Consider the following 16,107-nt stretch of genomic DNA (forward strand, 5'->3'; position numbering starts at 1 on the left):
GCAACTAGCTGTGCAAAAAAAAGACAGCCTGGCGGCCGGCTGTTGCAGTGTTGCCCTCTCAGGCAACACTGAGTGACTGACTGAGCCTCACCGTCTTATATAAAGTTCAGACGGAACTTTGCACGTGTCATAGTGGAGCCCTCAGGATTCCAGAGCCAGCTTTCTGACATCATAATGGGGCCTCAGAGATAAAAGCCTGGGCCCAGGCAGTGTTGGTCAGTGCTGCTCAGCAGGCAGCACTGGACTGGACTGGATTACAGCTGATACAAGGTGTGAAGGAACAAGGGGTGGCTGTGGGCATGCACTTGCTGCCGCTGCCAGTGTTTATCTGCATGGCAGCAGGGCATTTGGGCGTTGCCAGGAAGGCGTTTTTATGTAGATTCCTCCTCTTTCAGCACTGCATTGTGGTGCAAGCAAAAGAAGCAAATCCTGTCTGGCTTCCTCTCCGGCCTTTATTCACCTCCCGTGTAGCTGTGAGTGTGTGAGCCTGCAGGGCCCCATGGAATTGCCTAGAAGTAGGCTGAATCGCTGCAAGGGCTGAACAGCAGTATCGGGCAGGCTCGGGCAACGCGCGGCCCGTTCGGGTTATCGCTTCTCGGCCTTTTGGCTAAGATCAAGTGTAGTATCTGTTCTTATCAGTTTAATATCTGATACGTCCCCTATCTGGGGACCATATATTAAATGGATTTTTAGAACAGGGAGATGGAAATAGAGCTTGCTCTGTCCACTCCACGCATTGACCTGGTATTGCAGTATTTCCAGGACCGGTGCACCCTTTCCTTATGTGTTGACTAAAAGCAGATTCCAAAAGTGTTTTTTGTCTTTGCTATTGTTTCTGTCTTTCTGAAGGGATCTCCCCTTTTAATCCCATTATTTCAACACCTGTTGGACAATGCATGAGTGATAATGAGCTCATTGATTAAATGCAATTAATGAATAGATTGCCACCTCTTGTTGTGTGTCGTCTGTGTTTCTGTGTTTCCGGCATTTCACATTGGAACACCTCATTCACCTTCCTTGTCTTCTCTCCGCCCTCCCTTTTAGGTAAGTTAAAGAGCTGCACCTGAGCCAGCCACTGATTGATTGATTGATTGATTGATTGATTGATTGATTGATGCAGCACAACAGTCAAATAGTGGAGTGGAGTAGGGGAACAGCAAACAGCCAATAAAGCAGCCCGCCCGCTCGCCTGCCCGCCACAATGGACCTACCTGTGTACACTAGATGGATGTGATGGAATGTACTGTCGTCCCTACATTTCAAGAAGAAGTAAGAATTGCAGTTGCAACAAAGCCTTGCTTGCCTACAAAGAGAGCAGCAATTTGGATTTGTTACTATGTTACCTAGAAGAATAACAAACTGTGCAAGGATGGAGGTTGTAGGAGCAAGGAGAAGTTGTCTGTAAAGTTGGTGGATGCCTATTTTCCATTTTGCAGTCCCTTGTCTCCCTCTTGTGGCCTCCTGGAGGCAACTAGCTGTGCAAAAAAAAGACAGCCTGGCGGCCGGCTGTTGCAGTGTTGCCCTCTCAGGCAACACTGAGTGACTGACTGAGCCTCACCGTCTTATATAAAGTTCAGACGGAACTTTGCACGTGTCATAGTGGAGCCCTCAGGATTCCAGAGCCAGCTTTCTGACATCATAATGGGGCCTCAGAGATAAAAGCCTGGGCCCAGGCAGTGTTGGTCAGTGCTGCTCAGCAGGCAGCACTGGACTGGACTGGATTACAGCTGATACAAGGTGTGAAGGAACAAGGGGTGGCTGTGGGCATGCACTTGCTGCCGCTGCCAGTGTTTATCTGCATGGCAGCAGGGCATTTGGGCGTTGCCAGGAAGGCGTTTTTATGTAGATTCCTCCTCTTTCAGCACTGCATTGTGGTGCAAGCAAAAGAAGCAAATCCTGTCTGGCTTCCTCTCCGGCCTTTATTCACCTCCCGTGTAGCTGTGAGTGTGTGAGCCTGCAGGGCCCCATGGAATTGCCTAGAAGTAGGCTGAATCGCTGCAAGGGCTGAACAGCAGTATCGGGCAGGCTCGGGCAACGCGCGGCCCGTTCGGGTTATCGCTTCTCGGCCTTTTGGCTAAGATCAAGTGTAGTATCTGTTCTTATCAGTTTAATATCTGATACGTCCCCTATCTGGGGACCATATATTAAATGGATTTTTAGAACAGGGAGATGGAAATAGAGCTTGCTCTGTCCACTCCACGCATTGACCTGGTATTGCAGTATTTCCAGGACCGGTGCACCCTTTCCTTATGTGTTGACTAAAAGCAGATTCCAAAAGTGTTTTTTGTCTTTGCTATTGTTTCTGTCTTTCTGAAGGGATCTCCCCTTTTAATCCCATTATTTCAACACCTGTTGGACAATGCATGAGTGATAATGAGCTCATTGATTAAATGCAATTAATGAATAGATTGCCACCTCTTGTTGTGTGTCGTCTGTGTTTCTGTGTTTCCAGCATTTCACATTGGAACACCTCATTCACCTTCCTTGTCTTCTCTCCGCCCTCCCTTTTAGGTAAGTTAAAGAGCTGCACCTGAGCCAGCCACTGATTGATTGATTGATTGATTGATTGATTGATTGATTGATTGATTGATTGATTGATTGATTGATGCAGCACAACAGTCAAATAGTGGAGTGGAGTAGGGGAACAGCAAACAGCCAATAAAGCAGCCCGCCCGCTCGCCTGCCCGCCACAATGGACCTACCTGTGTACACTAGATGGATGTGATGGAATGTACTGTCGTCCCTACATTTCAAGAAGAAGTAAGAATTGCAGTTGCAACAAAGCCTTGCTTGCCTACAAAGAGAGCAGCAATTTGGATTTGTTACTATGTTACCTAGAAGAATAACAAACTGTGCAAGGATGGAGGTTGTAGGAGCAAGGAGAAGTTGTCTGTAAAGTTGGTGGATGCCTATTTTCCATTTTGCAGTCCCTTGTCTCCCTCTTGTGGCCTCCTGGAGGCAACTAGCTGTGCAAAAAAAAGACAGCCTGGCGGCCGGCTGTTGCAGTGTTGCCCTCTCAGGCAACACTGAGTGACTGACTGAGCCTCACCGTCTTATATAAAGTTCAGACGGAACTTTGCACGTGTCATAGTGGAGCCCTCAGGATTCCAGAGCCAGCTTTCTGACATCATAATGGGGCCTCAGAGATAAAAGCCTGGGCCCAGGCAGTGTTGGTCAGTGCTGCTCAGCAGGCAGCACTGGACTGGACTGGATTACAGCTGATACAAGGTGTGAAGGAACAAGGGGTGGCTGTGGGCATGCACTTGCTGCCGCTGCCAGTGTTTATCTGCATGGCAGCAGGGCATTTGGGCGTTGCCAGGAAGGCGTTTTTATGTAGATTCCTCCTCTTTCAGCACTGCATTGTGGTGCAAGCAAAAGAAGCAAATCCTGTCTGGCTTCCTCTCCGGCCTTTATTCACCTCCCGTGTAGCTGTGAGTGTGTGAGCCTGCAGGGCCCCATGGAATTGCCTAGAAGTAGGCTGAATCGCTGCAAGGGCTGAACAGCAGTATCGGGCAGGCTCGGGCAACGCGCGGCCCGTTCGGGTTATCGCTTCTCGGCCTTTTGGCTAAGATCAAGTGTAGTATCTGTTCTTATCAGTTTAATATCTGATACGTCCCCTATCTGGGGACCATATATTAAATGGATTTTTAGAACAGGGAGATGGAAATAGAGCTTGCTCTGTCCACTCCACGCATTGACCTGGTATTGCAGTATTTCCAGGACCGGTGCACCCTTTCCTTATGTGTTGACTAAAAGCAGATTCCAAAAGTGTTTTTTGTCTTTGCTATTGTTTCTGTCTTTCTGAAGGGATCTCCCCTTTTAATCCCATTATTTCAACACCTGTTGGACAATGCATGAGTGATAATGAGCTCATTGATTAAATGCAATTAATGAATAGATTGCCACCTCTTGTTGTGTGTCGTCTGTGTTTCTGTGTTTCCGGCATTTCACATTGGAACACCTCATTCACCTTCCTTGTCTTCTCTCCGCCCTCCCTTTTAGGTAAGTTAAAGAGCTGCACCTGAGCCAGCCACTGATTGATTGATTGATTGATTGATTGATTGATTGATTGATTGATTGATTGATTGATGCAGCACAACAGTCAAATAGTGGAGTGGAGTAGGGGAACAGCAAACAGCCAATAAAGCAGCCCGCCCGCTCGCCTGCCCGCCACAATGGACCTACCTGTGTACACTAGATGGATGTGATGGAATGTACTGTCGTCCCTACATTTCAAGAAGAAGTAAGAATTGCAGTTGCAACAAAGCCTTGCTTGCCTACAAAGAGAGCAGCAATTTGGATTTGTTACTATGTTACCTAGAAGAATAACAAACTGTGCAAGGATGGAGGTTGTAGGAGCAAGGAGAAGTTGTCTGTAAAGTTGGTGGATGCCTATTTTCCATTTTGCAGTCCCTTGTCTCCCTCTTGTGGCCTCCTGGAGGCAACTAGCTGTGCAAAAAAAAGACAGCCTGGCGGCCGGCTGTTGCAGTGTTGCCCTCTCAGGCAACACTGAGTGACTGACTGAGCCTCACCGTCTTATATAAAGTTCAGACGGAACTTTGCACGTGTCATAGTGGAGCCCTCAGGATTCCAGAGCCAGCTTTCTGACATCATAATGGGGCCTCAGAGATAAAAGCCTGGGCCCAGGCAGTGTTGGTCAGTGCTGCTCAGCAGGCAGCACTGGACTGGACTGGATTACAGCTGATACAAGGTGTGAAGGAACAAGGGGTGGCTGTGGGCATGCACTTGCTGCCGCTGCCAGTGTTTATCTGCATGGCAGCAGGGCATTTGGGCGTTGCCAGGAAGGCGTTTTTATGTAGATTCCTCCTCTTTCAGCACTGCATTGTGGTGCAAGCAAAAGAAGCAAATCCTGTCTGGCTTCCTCTCCGGCCTTTATTCACCTCCCGTGTAGCTGTGAGTGTGTGAGCCTGCAGGGCCCCATGGAATTGCCTAGAAGTAGGCTGAATCGCTGCAAGGGCTGAACAGCAGTATCGGGCAGGCTCGGGCAACGCGCGGCCCGTTCGGGTTATCGCTTCTCGGCCTTTTGGCTAAGATCAAGTGTAGTATCTGTTCTTATCAGTTTAATATCTGATACGTCCCCTATCTGGGGACCATATATTAAATGGATTTTTAGAACAGGGAGATGGAAATAGAGCTTGCTCTGTCCACTCCACGCATTGACCTGGTATTGCAGTATTTCCAGGACCGGTGCACCCTTTCCTTATGTGTTGACTAAAAGCAGATTCCAAAAGTGTTTTTTGTCTTTGCTATTGTTTCTGTCTTTCTGAAGGGATCTCCACTTTTAATCCCATTATTTCAACACCTGTTGGACAATGCATGAGTGATAATGAGCTCATTGATTAAATGCAATTAATGAATAGATTGCCACCTCTTGTTGTGTGTCGTCTGTGTTTCTGTGTTTCCGGCATTTCACATTGGAACACCTCATTCACCTTCCTTGTCTTCTCTCCGCCCTCCCTTTTAGGTAAGTTAAAGAGCTGCACCTGAGCCAGCCACTGATTGATTGATTGATTGATTGATTGATTGATTGATTGATTGATTGATTGATGCAGCACAACAGTCAAATAGTGGAGTGGAGTAGGGGAACAGCAAACAGCCAATAAAGCAGCCCGCCCGCTCGCCTGCCCGCCACAATGGACCTACCTGTGTACACTAGATGGATGTGATGGAATGTACTGTCGTCCCTACATTTCAAGAAGAAGTAAGAATTGCAGTTGCAACAAAGCCTTGCTTGCCTACAAAGAGAGCAGCAATTTGGATTTGTTACTATGTTACCTAGAAGAATAACAAACTGTGCAAGGATGGAGGTTGTAGGAGCAAGGAGAAGTTGTCTGTAAAGTTGGTGGATGCCTATTTTCCATTTTGCAGTCCCTTGTCTCCCTCTTGTGGCCTCCTGGAGGCAACTAGCTGTGCAAAAAAAAGACAGCCTGGCGGCCGGCTGTTGCAGTGTTGCCCTCTCAGGCAACACTGAGTGACTGACTGAGCCTCACCGTCTTATATAAAGTTCAGACGGAACTTTGCACGTGTCATAGTGGAGCCCTCAGGATTCCAGAGCCAGCTTTCTGACATCATAATGGGGCCTCAGAGATAAAAGCCTGGGCCCAGGCAGTGTTGGTCAGTGCTGCTCAGCAGGCAGCACTGGACTGGACTGGATTACAGCTGATACAAGGTGTGAAGGAACAAGGGGTGGCTGTGGGCATGCACTTGCTGCCGCTGCCAGTGTTTATCTGCATGGCAGCAGGGCATTTGGGCGTTGCCAGGAAGGCGTTTTTATGTAGATTCCTCCTCTTTCAGCACTGCATTGTGGTGCAAGCAAAAGAAGCAAATCCTGTCTGGCTTCCTCTCCGGCCTTTATTCACCTCCCGTGTAGCTGTGAGTGTGTGAGCCTGCAGGGCCCCATGGAATTGCCTAGAAGTAGGCTGAATCGCTGCAAGGGCTGAACAGCAGTATCGGGCAGGCTCGGGCAACGCGCGGCCCGTTCGGGTTATCGCTTCTCGGCCTTTTGGCTAAGATCAAGTGTAGTATCTGTTCTTATCAGTTTAATATCTGATACGTCCCCTATCTGGGGACCATATATTAAATGGATTTTTAGAACAGGGAGATGGAAATAGAGCTTGCTCTGTCCACTCCACGCATTGACCTGGTATTGCAGTATTTCCAGGACCGGTGCACCCTTTCCTTATGTGTTGACTAAAAGCAGATTCCAAAAGTGTTTTTTGTCTTTGCTATTGTTTCTGTCTTTCTGAAGGGATCTCCCCTTTTAATCCCATTATTTCAACACCTGTTGGACAATGCATGAGTGATAATGAGCTCATTGATTAAATGCAATTAATGAATAGATTGCCACCTCTTGTTGTGTGTCGTCTGTGTTTCTGTGTTTCCGGCATTTCACATTGGAACACCTCATTCACCTTCCTTGTCTTCTCTCCGCCCTCCCTTTTAGGTAAGTTAAAGAGCTGCACCTGAGCCAGCCACTGATTGATTGATTGATTGATTGATTGATTGATTGATTGATTGATTGATTGATTGATTGATGCAGCACAACAGTCAAATAGTGGAGTGGAGTAGGGGAACAGCAAACAGCCAATAAAGCAGCCCGCCCGCTCGCCTGCCCGCCACAATGGACCTACCTGTGTACACTAGATGGATGTGATGGAATGTACTGTCGTCCCTACATTTCAAGAAGAAGTAAGAATTGCAGTTGCAACAAAGCCTTGCTTGCCTACAAAGAGAGCAGCAATTTGGATTTGTTACTATGTTACCTAGAAGAATAACAAACTGTGCAAGGATGGAGGTTGTAGGAGCAAGGAGAAGTTGTCTGTAAAGTTGGTGGATGCCTATTTTCCATTTTGCAGTCCCTTGTCTCCCTCTTGTGGCCTCCTGGAGGCAACTAGCTGTGCAAAAAAAAGACAGCCTGGCGGCCGGCTGTTGCAGTGTTGCCCTCTCAGGCAACACTGAGTGACTGACTGAGCCTCACCGTCTTATATAAAGTTCAGACGGAACTTTGCACGTGTCATAGTGGAGCCCTCAGGATTCCAGAGCCAGCTTTCTGACATCATAATGGGGCCTCAGAGATAAAAGCCTGGGCCCAGGCAGTGTTGGTCAGTGCTGCTCAGCAGGCAGCACTGGACTGGACTGGATTACAGCTGATACAAGGTGTGAAGGAACAAGGGGTGGCTGTGGGCATGCACTTGCTGCCGCTGCCAGTGTTTATCTGCATGGCAGCAGGGCATTTGGGCGTTGCCAGGAAGGCGTTTTTATGTAGATTCCTCCTCTTTCAGCACTGCATTGTGGTGCAAGCAAAAGAAGCAAATCCTGTCTGGCTTCCTCTCCGGCCTTTATTCACCTCCCGTGTAGCTGTGAGTGTGTGAGCCTGCAGGGCCCCATGGAATTGCCTAGAAGTAGGCTGAATCGCTGCAAGGGCTGAACAGCAGTATCGGGCAGGCTCGGGCAACGCGCGGCCCGTTCGGGTTATCGCTTCTCGGCCTTTTGGCTAAGATCAAGTGTAGTATCTGTTCTTATCAGTTTAATATCTGATACGTCCCCTATCTGGGGACCATATATTAAATGGATTTTTAGAACAGGGAGATGGAAATAGAGCTTGCTCTGTCCACTCCACGCATTGACCTGGTATTGCAGTATTTCCAGGACCGGTGCACCCTTTCCTTATGTGTTGACTAAAAGCAGATTCCAAAAGTGTTTTTTGTCTTTGCTATTGTTTCTGTCTTTCTGAAGGGATCTCCCCTTTTAATCCCATTATTTCAACACCTGTTGGACAATGCATGAGTGATAATGAGCTCATTGATTAAATGCAATTAATGAATAGATTGCCACCTCTTGTTGTGTGTCGTCTGTGTTTCTGTGTTTCCGGCATTTCACATTGGAACACCTCATTCACCTTCCTTGTCTTCTCTCCGCCCTCCCTTTTAGGTAAGTTAAAGAGCTGCACCTGAGCCAGCCACTGATTGATTGATTGATTGATTGATTGATTGATTGATGCAGCACAACAGTCAAATAGTGGAGTGGAGTAGGGGAACAGCAAACAGCCAATAAAGCAGCCCGCCCGCTCGCCTGCCCGCCACAATGGACCTACCTGTGTACACTAGATGGATGTGATGGAATGTACTGTCGTCCCTACATTTCAAGAAGAAGTAAGAATTGCAGTTGCAACAAAGCCTTGCTTGCCTACAAAGAGAGCAGCAATTTGGATTTGTTACTATGTTACCTAGAAGAATAACAAACTGTGCAAGGATGGAGGTTGTAGGAGCAAGGAGAAGTTGTCTGTAAAGTTGGTGGATGCCTATTTTCCATTTTGCAGTCCCTTGTCTCCCTCTTGTGGCCTCCTGGAGGCAACTAGCTGTGCAAAAAAAAGACAGCCTGGCGGCCGGCTGTTGCAGTGTTGCCCTCTCAGGCAACACTGAGTGACTGACTGAGCCTCACCGTCTTATATAAAGTTCAGACGGAACTTTGCACGTGTCATAGTGGAGCCCTCAGGATTCCAGAGCCAGCTTTCTGACATCATAATGGGGCCTCAGAGATAAAAGCCTGGGCCCAGGCAGTGTTGGTCAGTGCTGCTCAGCAGGCAGCACTGGACTGGACTGGATTACAGCTGATACAAGGTGTGAAGGAACAAGGGGTGGCTGTGGGCATGCACTTGCTGCCGCTGCCAGTGTTTATCTGCATGGCAGCAGGGCATTTGGGCGTTGCCAGGAAGGCGTTTTTATGTAGATTCCTCCTCTTTCAGCACTGCATTGTGGTGCAAGCAAAAGAAGCAAATCCTGTCTGGCTTCCTCTCCGGCCTTTATTCACCTCCCGTGTAGCTGTGAGTGTGTGAGCCTGCAGGGCCCCATGGAATTGCCTAGAAGTAGGCTGAATCGCTGCAAGGGCTGAACAGCAGTATCGGGCAGGCTCGGGCAACGCGCGGCCCGTTCGGGTTATCGCTTCTCGGCCTTTTGGCTAAGATCAAGTGTAGTATCTGTTCTTATCAGTTTAATATCTGATACGTCCCCTATCTGGGGACCATATATTAAATGGATTTTTAGAACAGGGAGATGGAAATAGAGCTTGCTCTGTCCACTCCACGCATTGACCTGGTATTGCAGTATTTCCAGGACCGGTGCACCCTTTCCTTATGTGTTGACTAAAAGCAGATTCCAAAAGTGTTTTTTGTCTTTGCTATTGTTTCTGTCTTTCTGAAGGGATCTCCCCTTTTAATCCCATTATTTCAACACCTGTTGGACAATGCATGAGTGATAATGAGCTCATTGATTAAATGCAATTAATGAATAGATTGCCACCTCTTGTTGTGTGTCGTCTGTGTTTCTGTGTTTCCGGCATTTCACATTGGAACACCTCATTCACCTTCCTTGTCTTCTCTCCGCCCTCCCTTTTAGGTAAGTTAAAGAGCTGCACCTGAGCCAGCCACTGATTGATTGATTGATTGATTGATTGATTGATTGATTGATTGATTGATTGATTGATTGATTGATTGATTGATGCAGCACAACAGTCAAATAGTGGAGTGGAGTAGGGGAACAGCAAACAGCCAATAAAGCAGCCCGCCCGCTCGCCTGCCCGCCACAATGGACCTACCTGTGTACACTAGATGGATGTGATGGAATGTACTGTCGTCCCTACATTTCAAGAAGAAGTAAGAATTGCAGTTGCAACAAAGCCTTGCTTGCCTACAAAGAGAGCAGCAATTTGGATTTGTTACTATGTTACCTAGAAGAATAACAAACTGTGCAAGGATGGAGGTTGTAGGAGCAAGGAGAAGTTGTCTGTAAAGTTGGTGGATGCCTATTTTCCATTTTGCAGTCCCTTGTCTCCCTCTTGTGGCCTCCTGGAGGCAACTAGCTGTGCAAAAAAAAGACAGCCTGGCGGCCGGCTGTTGCAGTGTTGCCCTCTCAGGCAACACTGAGTGACTGACTGAGCCTCACCGTCTTATATAAAGTTCAGACGGAACTTTGCACGTGTCATAGTGGAGCCCTCAGGATTCCAGAGCCAGCTTTCTGACATCATAATGGGGCCTCAGAGATAAAAGCCTGGGCCCAGGCAGTGTTGGTCAGTGCTGCTCAGCAGGCAGCACTGGACTGGACTGGATTACAGCTGATACAAGGTGTGAAGGAACAAGGGGTGGCTGTGGGCATGCACTTGCTGCCGCTGCCAGTGTTTATCTGCATGGCAGCAGGGCATTTGGGCGTTGCCAGGAAGGCGTTTTTATGTAGATTCCTCCTCTTTCAGCACTGCATTGTGGTGCAAGCAAAAGAAGCAAATCCTGTCTGGCTTCCTCTCCGGCCTTTATTCACCTCCCGTGTAGCTGTGAGTGTGTGAGCCTGCAGGGCCCCATGGAATTGCCTAGAAGTAGGCTGAATCGCTGCAAGGGCTGAACAGCAGTATCGGGCAGGCTCGGGCAACGCGCGGCCCGTTCGGGTTATCGCTTCTCGGCCTTTTGGCTAAGATCAAGTGTAGTATCTGTTCTTATCAGTTTAATATCTGATACGTCCCCTATCTGGGGACCATATATTAAATGGATTTTTAGAACAGGGAGATGGAAATAGAGCTTGCTCTGTCCACTCCACGCATTGACCTGGTATTGCAGTATTTCCAGGACCGGTGCACCCTTTCCTTATGTGTTGACTAAAAGCAGATTCCAAAAGTGTTTTTTGTCTTTGCTATTGTTTCTGTCTTTCTGAAGGGATCTCCCCTTTTAATCCCATTATTTCAACACCTGTTGGACAATGCATGAGTGATAATGAGCTCATTGATTAAATGCAATTAATGAATAGATTGCCACCTCTTGTTGTGTGTCGTCTGTGTTTCTGTGTTTCCGGCATTTCACATTGGAACACCTCATTCACCTTCCTTGTCTTCTCTCCGCCCTCCCTTTTAGGTAAGTTAAAGAGCTGCACCTGAGCCAGCCACTGATTGATTGATTGATTGATTGATTGATTGATTGATTGATTGATTGATTGATTGATTGATTGATGCAGCACAACAGTCAAATAGTGGAGTGGAGTAGGGGAACAGCAAACAGCCAATAAAGCAGCCCGCCCGCTCGCCTGCCCGCCACAATGGACCTACCTGTGTACACTAGATGGATGTGATGGAATGTACTGTCGTCCCTACATTTCAAGAAGAAGTAAGAATTGCAGTTGCAACAAAGCCTTGCTTGCCTACAAAGAGAGCAGCAATTTGGATTTGTTACTATGTTACCTAGAAGAATAACAAACTGTGCAAGGATGGAGGTTGTAGGAGCAAGGAGAAGTTGTCTGTAAAGTTGGTGGATGCCTATTTTCCATTTTGCAGTCCCTTGTCTCCCTCTTGTGGCCTCCTGGAGGCAACTAGCTGTGCAAAAAAAAGACAGCCTGGCGGCCGGCTGTTGCAGTGTTGCCCTCTCAGGCAACACTGAGTGACTGACTGAGCCTCACCGTCTTATATAAAGTTCAGACGGAACTTTGCACGTGTCATAGTGGAGCCCTCAGGATTCCAGAGCCAGCTTTCTGACATCATAATGGGGCCTCAGAGATAAAAGCCTGGGCCCAGGCAGTGTTGGTCAGTGCTGCTCAGCAGGCAGCACTGGACTGGACTGGATTACAGCTGATACAAGGTGTGAAGGAACAAGGGGTGGCTGTGGGCATGCACTTGCTGCCGCTGCCAGTGTTTATCTGCATGGCAGCAGGGCATTTGGGCGTTGCCAGGAAGGCGTTTTTATGTAGATTCCTCCTCTTTCAGCACTGCATTGTGGTGCAAGCAAAAGAAGCAAATCCTGTCTGGCTTCCTCTCCGGCCTTTATTCACCTCCCGTGTAGCTGTGAGTGTGTGAGCCTGCAGGGCCCCATGGAATTGCCTAGAAGTAGGCTGAATCGCTGCAAGGGCTGAACAGCAGTATCGGGCAGGCTCGGGCAACGCGCGGCCCGTTCGGGTTATCGCTTCTCGGCCTTTTGGCTAAGATCAAGTGTAGTATCTGTTCTTATCAGTTTAATATCTGATACGTCCCCTATCTGGGGACCATATATTAAATGGATTTTTAGAACAGGGAGATGGAAATAGAGCTTGCTCTGTCCACTCCACGCATTGACCTGGTATTGCAGTATTTCCAGGACCGGTGCACCCTTTCCTTATGTGTTGACTAAAAGCAGATTCCAAAAGTGTTTTTTGTCTTTGCTATTGTTTCTGTCTTTCTGAAGGGATCTCCCCTTTTAATCCCATTATTTCAACACCTGTTGGACAATGCATGAGTGATAATGAGCTCATTGATTAAATGCAATTAATGAATAGATTGCCACCTCTTGTTGTGTGTCGTCTGTGTTTCTGTGTTTCCGGCATTTCACATTGGAACACCTCATTCACCTTCCTTGTCTTCTCTCCGCCCTCCCTTTTAGGTAAGTTAAAGAGCTGCACCTGAGCCAGCCACTGATTGATTGATTGATTGATTGATTGATTGATTGATTGATTGATTGATTGATGCAGCACAACAGTCAAATAGTGGAGTGGAGTAGGGGAACAGCAAACAGCCAATAAAGCAGCCCGCCCGCTCGCCTGCCCGCCACAATGGACCTACCTGTGTACACTAGATGGATGTGATGGAATGTACTGTCGTCCCTACATTTCAAGAAGAAGTAAGAATTGCAGTTGCAACAAAGCCTTGCTTGCCTACAAAGAGAGCAGCAATTTGGATTTGTTACTATGTTACCTAGAAGAATAACAAACTGTGCAAGGATGGAGGTTGTAGGAGCAAGGAGAAGTTGTCTGTAAAGTTGGTGGATGCCTATTTTCCATTTTGCAGTCCCTTGTCTCCCTCTTGTGGCCTCCTGGAGGCAACTAGCTGTGCAAAAAGAAGACAGCCTGGCGGCCGGCTGTTGCAGTGTTGCCCTCTCAGGCAACACTGAGTGACTGACTGAGCCTCACCGTCTTATATAAAGTTCAGACGGAACTTTGCACGTGTCATAGTGGAGCCCTCAGGATTCCAGAGCCAGCTTTCTGACATCATAATGGGGCCTCAGAGATAAAAGCCTGGGCCCAGGCAGTGTTGGTCAGTGCTGCTCAGCAGGCAGCACTGGACTGGACTGGATTACAGCTGATACAAGGTGTGAAGGAACAAGGGGTGGCTGTGGGCATGCACTTGCTGCCGCTGCCAGTGTTTATCTGCATGGCAGCAGGGCATTTGGGCGTTGCCAGGAAGGCGTTTTTATGTAGATTCCTCCTCTTTCAGCACTGCATTGTGGTGCAAGCAAAAGAAGCAAATCCTGTCTGGCTTCCTCTCCGGCCTTTATTCACCTCCCGTGTAGCTGTGAGTGTGTGAGCCTGCAGGGCCCCATGGAATTGCCTAGAAGTAGGCTGAATCGCTGCAAGGGCTGAACAGCAGTATCGGGCAGGCTCGGGCAACGCGCGGCCCGTTCGGGTTATCGCTTCTCGGCCTTTTGGCTAAGATCAAGTGTAGTATCTGTTCTTATCAGTTTAATATCTGATACGTCCCCTATCTGGGGACCATATATTAAATGGATTTTTAGAACAGGGAGATGGAAATAGAGCTTGCTCTGTCCACTCCACGCATTGACCTGGTATTGCAGTATTTCCAGGACCGGTGCACCCTTTCCTTATGTGTTGACTAAAAGCAGATTCCAAAAGTGTTTTTTGTCTTTGCTATTGTTTCTGTCTTTCTGAAGGGATCTCCCCTTTTAATCCCATTATTTCAACACCTGTTGGACAATGCATGAGTGATAATGAGCTCATTGATTAAATGCAATTAATGAATAGATTGCCACCTCTTGTTGTGTGTCGTCTGTGTTTCTGTGTTTCCGGCATTTCACATTGGAACACCTCATTCACCTTCCTTGTCTTCTCTCCGCCCTCCCTTTTAGGTAAGTTAAAGAGCTGCACCTGAGCCAGCCACTGATTGATTGATTGATTGATTGATTGATTGATTGATTGATTGATTGATTGATTGATGCAGCACAACAGTCAAATAGTGGAGTGGAGTAGGGGAACAGCAAACAGCCAATAAAGCAGCCCGCCCGCTCGCCTGCCCGCCACAATGGACCTACCTGTGTACACTAGATGGATGTGATGGAATGTACTGTCGTCCCTACATTTCAAGAAGAAGTAAGAATTGCAGTTGCAACAAAGCCTTGCTTGCCTACAAAGAGAGCAGCAATTTGGATTTGTTACTATGTTACCTAGAAGAATAACAAACTGTGCAAGGATGGAGGTTGTAGGAGCAAGGAGAAGTTGTCTGTAAAGTTGGTGGATGCCTATTTTCCATTTTGCAGTCCCTTGTCTCCCTCTTGTGGCCTCCTGGAGGCAACTAGCTGTGCAAAAAAAAGACAGCCTGGCGGCCGGCTGTTGCAGTGTTGCCCTCTCAGGCAACACTGAGTGACTGACTGAGCCTCACCGTCTTATATAAAGTTCAGACGGAACTTTGCACGTGTCATAGTGGAGCCCTCAGGATTCCAGAGCCAGCTTTCTGACATCATAATGGGGCCTCAGAGATAAAAGCCTGGGCCCAGGCAGTGTTGGTCAGTGCTGCTCAGCAGGCAGCACTGGACTGGACTGGATTACAGCTGATACAAGGTGTGAAGGAACAAGGGGTGGCTGTGGGCATGCACTTGCTGCCGCTGCCAGTGTTTATCTGCATGGCAGCAGGGCATTTGGGCGTTGCCAGGAAGGCGTTTTTATGTAGATTCCTCCTCTTTCAGCACTGCATTGTGGTGCAAGCAAAAGAAGCAAATCCTGTCTGGCTTCCTCTCCGGCCTTTATTCACCTCCCGTGTAGCTGTGAGTGTGTGAGCCTGCAGGGCCCCATGGAATTGCCTAGAAGTAGGCTGAATCGCTGCAAGGGCTGAACAGCAGTATCGGGCAGGCTCGGGCAACGCGCGGCCCGTTCGGGTTATCGCTTCTCGGCCTTTTGGCTAAGATCAAGTGTAGTATCTGTTCTTATCAGTTTAATATCTGATACGTCCCCTATCTGGGGACCATATATTAAATGGATTTTTAGAACAGGGAGATGGAAATAGAGCTTGCTCTGTCCACTCCACGCATTGACCTGGTATTGCAGTATTTCCAGGACCGGTGCACCCTTTCCTTATGTGTTGACTAAAAGCAGATTCCAAAAGTGTTTTTTGTCTTTGCTATTGTTTCTGTCTTTCTGAAGGGATCTCCCCTTTTAATCCCATTATTTCAACACCTGTTGGACAATGCATGAGTGATAATGAGCTCATTGATTAAATGCAATTAATGAATAGATTGCCACCTCTTGTTGTGTGTCGTCTGTGTTTCTGTGTTTCCGGCATTTCACATTGGAACACCTCATTCACCTTCCTTGTCTTCTCTCCGCCCTCCCTTTTAGGTAAGTTAAAGAGCTGCACCTGAGCCAGCCACTGATTGATTGATTGATTGATTGATTGATTGATTGATTGATTGATGCAGCACAACAGTCAAATAGTGGAGTGGAGTAGGGGAACAGCAAACAGCCAATAAAGCAGCCCGCCCGCTCGCCTGCCCGCCACAATGGACCTACCTGTGTACACTAGATGGATGTGATGGAATGTACTGTCGTCCCTACATTTCAAGAAGAAGTAAGAATTGCA

At 47.8% G+C, this 16,107-nt stretch overlaps 11 non-coding genes across 11 annotated transcripts; all 11 read left to right on the forward strand.

Annotated features, from left to right (window-relative positions):
- The first annotated feature begins 587 nt into the window (after positions 1-587).
- Positions 588-778, forward strand: LOC142711708 (U2 spliceosomal RNA). Its single transcript, XR_012870063.1, has one exon. It is a non-coding gene; the product is annotated as a U2 spliceosomal RNA (small nuclear RNA).
- Positions 779-2,054: 1,276 nt separating this feature from the next.
- On the forward strand, positions 2,055-2,245 carry LOC142711709 (U2 spliceosomal RNA). Its single transcript, XR_012870064.1, has one exon. It is a non-coding gene; the product is annotated as a U2 spliceosomal RNA (small nuclear RNA).
- Positions 2,246-3,545: 1,300 nt separating this feature from the next.
- Positions 3,546-3,736, forward strand: LOC142711710 (U2 spliceosomal RNA). The gene has a single exon (XR_012870065.1). It is a non-coding gene; the product is annotated as a U2 spliceosomal RNA (small nuclear RNA).
- A 1,292-nt stretch (positions 3,737-5,028) lies between these two features.
- Positions 5,029-5,219, forward strand: LOC142711711 (U2 spliceosomal RNA). The gene has a single exon (XR_012870066.1). It is a non-coding gene; the product is annotated as a U2 spliceosomal RNA (small nuclear RNA).
- Positions 5,220-6,507: 1,288 nt separating this feature from the next.
- LOC142711712 (U2 spliceosomal RNA) lies at positions 6,508-6,698 on the forward strand. Its single transcript, XR_012870067.1, has one exon. It is a non-coding gene; the product is annotated as a U2 spliceosomal RNA (small nuclear RNA).
- Positions 6,699-7,994: 1,296 nt separating this feature from the next.
- Positions 7,995-8,185, forward strand: LOC142711713 (U2 spliceosomal RNA). Its single transcript, XR_012870068.1, has one exon. It is a non-coding gene; the product is annotated as a U2 spliceosomal RNA (small nuclear RNA).
- A 1,272-nt stretch (positions 8,186-9,457) lies between these two features.
- LOC142711715 (U2 spliceosomal RNA) lies at positions 9,458-9,648 on the forward strand. Its single transcript, XR_012870070.1, has one exon. It is a non-coding gene; the product is annotated as a U2 spliceosomal RNA (small nuclear RNA).
- A 1,308-nt stretch (positions 9,649-10,956) lies between these two features.
- LOC142711717 (U2 spliceosomal RNA) lies at positions 10,957-11,147 on the forward strand. The gene has a single exon (XR_012870071.1). It is a non-coding gene; the product is annotated as a U2 spliceosomal RNA (small nuclear RNA).
- A 1,300-nt stretch (positions 11,148-12,447) lies between these two features.
- Positions 12,448-12,638, forward strand: LOC142711718 (U2 spliceosomal RNA). The gene has a single exon (XR_012870072.1). It is a non-coding gene; the product is annotated as a U2 spliceosomal RNA (small nuclear RNA).
- A 1,288-nt stretch (positions 12,639-13,926) lies between these two features.
- LOC142711719 (U2 spliceosomal RNA) lies at positions 13,927-14,117 on the forward strand. The gene has a single exon (XR_012870073.1). It is a non-coding gene; the product is annotated as a U2 spliceosomal RNA (small nuclear RNA).
- Positions 14,118-15,409: 1,292 nt separating this feature from the next.
- Positions 15,410-15,600, forward strand: LOC142711720 (U2 spliceosomal RNA). The gene has a single exon (XR_012870074.1). It is a non-coding gene; the product is annotated as a U2 spliceosomal RNA (small nuclear RNA).
- Positions 15,601-16,107: the final 507 nt, after the last annotated feature.

This window comes from Rhinoderma darwinii, unplaced genomic scaffold, assembly GCF_050947455.1.
Source record: "Rhinoderma darwinii isolate aRhiDar2 unplaced genomic scaffold, aRhiDar2.hap1 Scaffold_431, whole genome shotgun sequence".
Taxonomy (NCBI): Eukaryota; Metazoa; Chordata; class Amphibia; order Anura; family Rhinodermatidae; genus Rhinoderma; species Rhinoderma darwinii.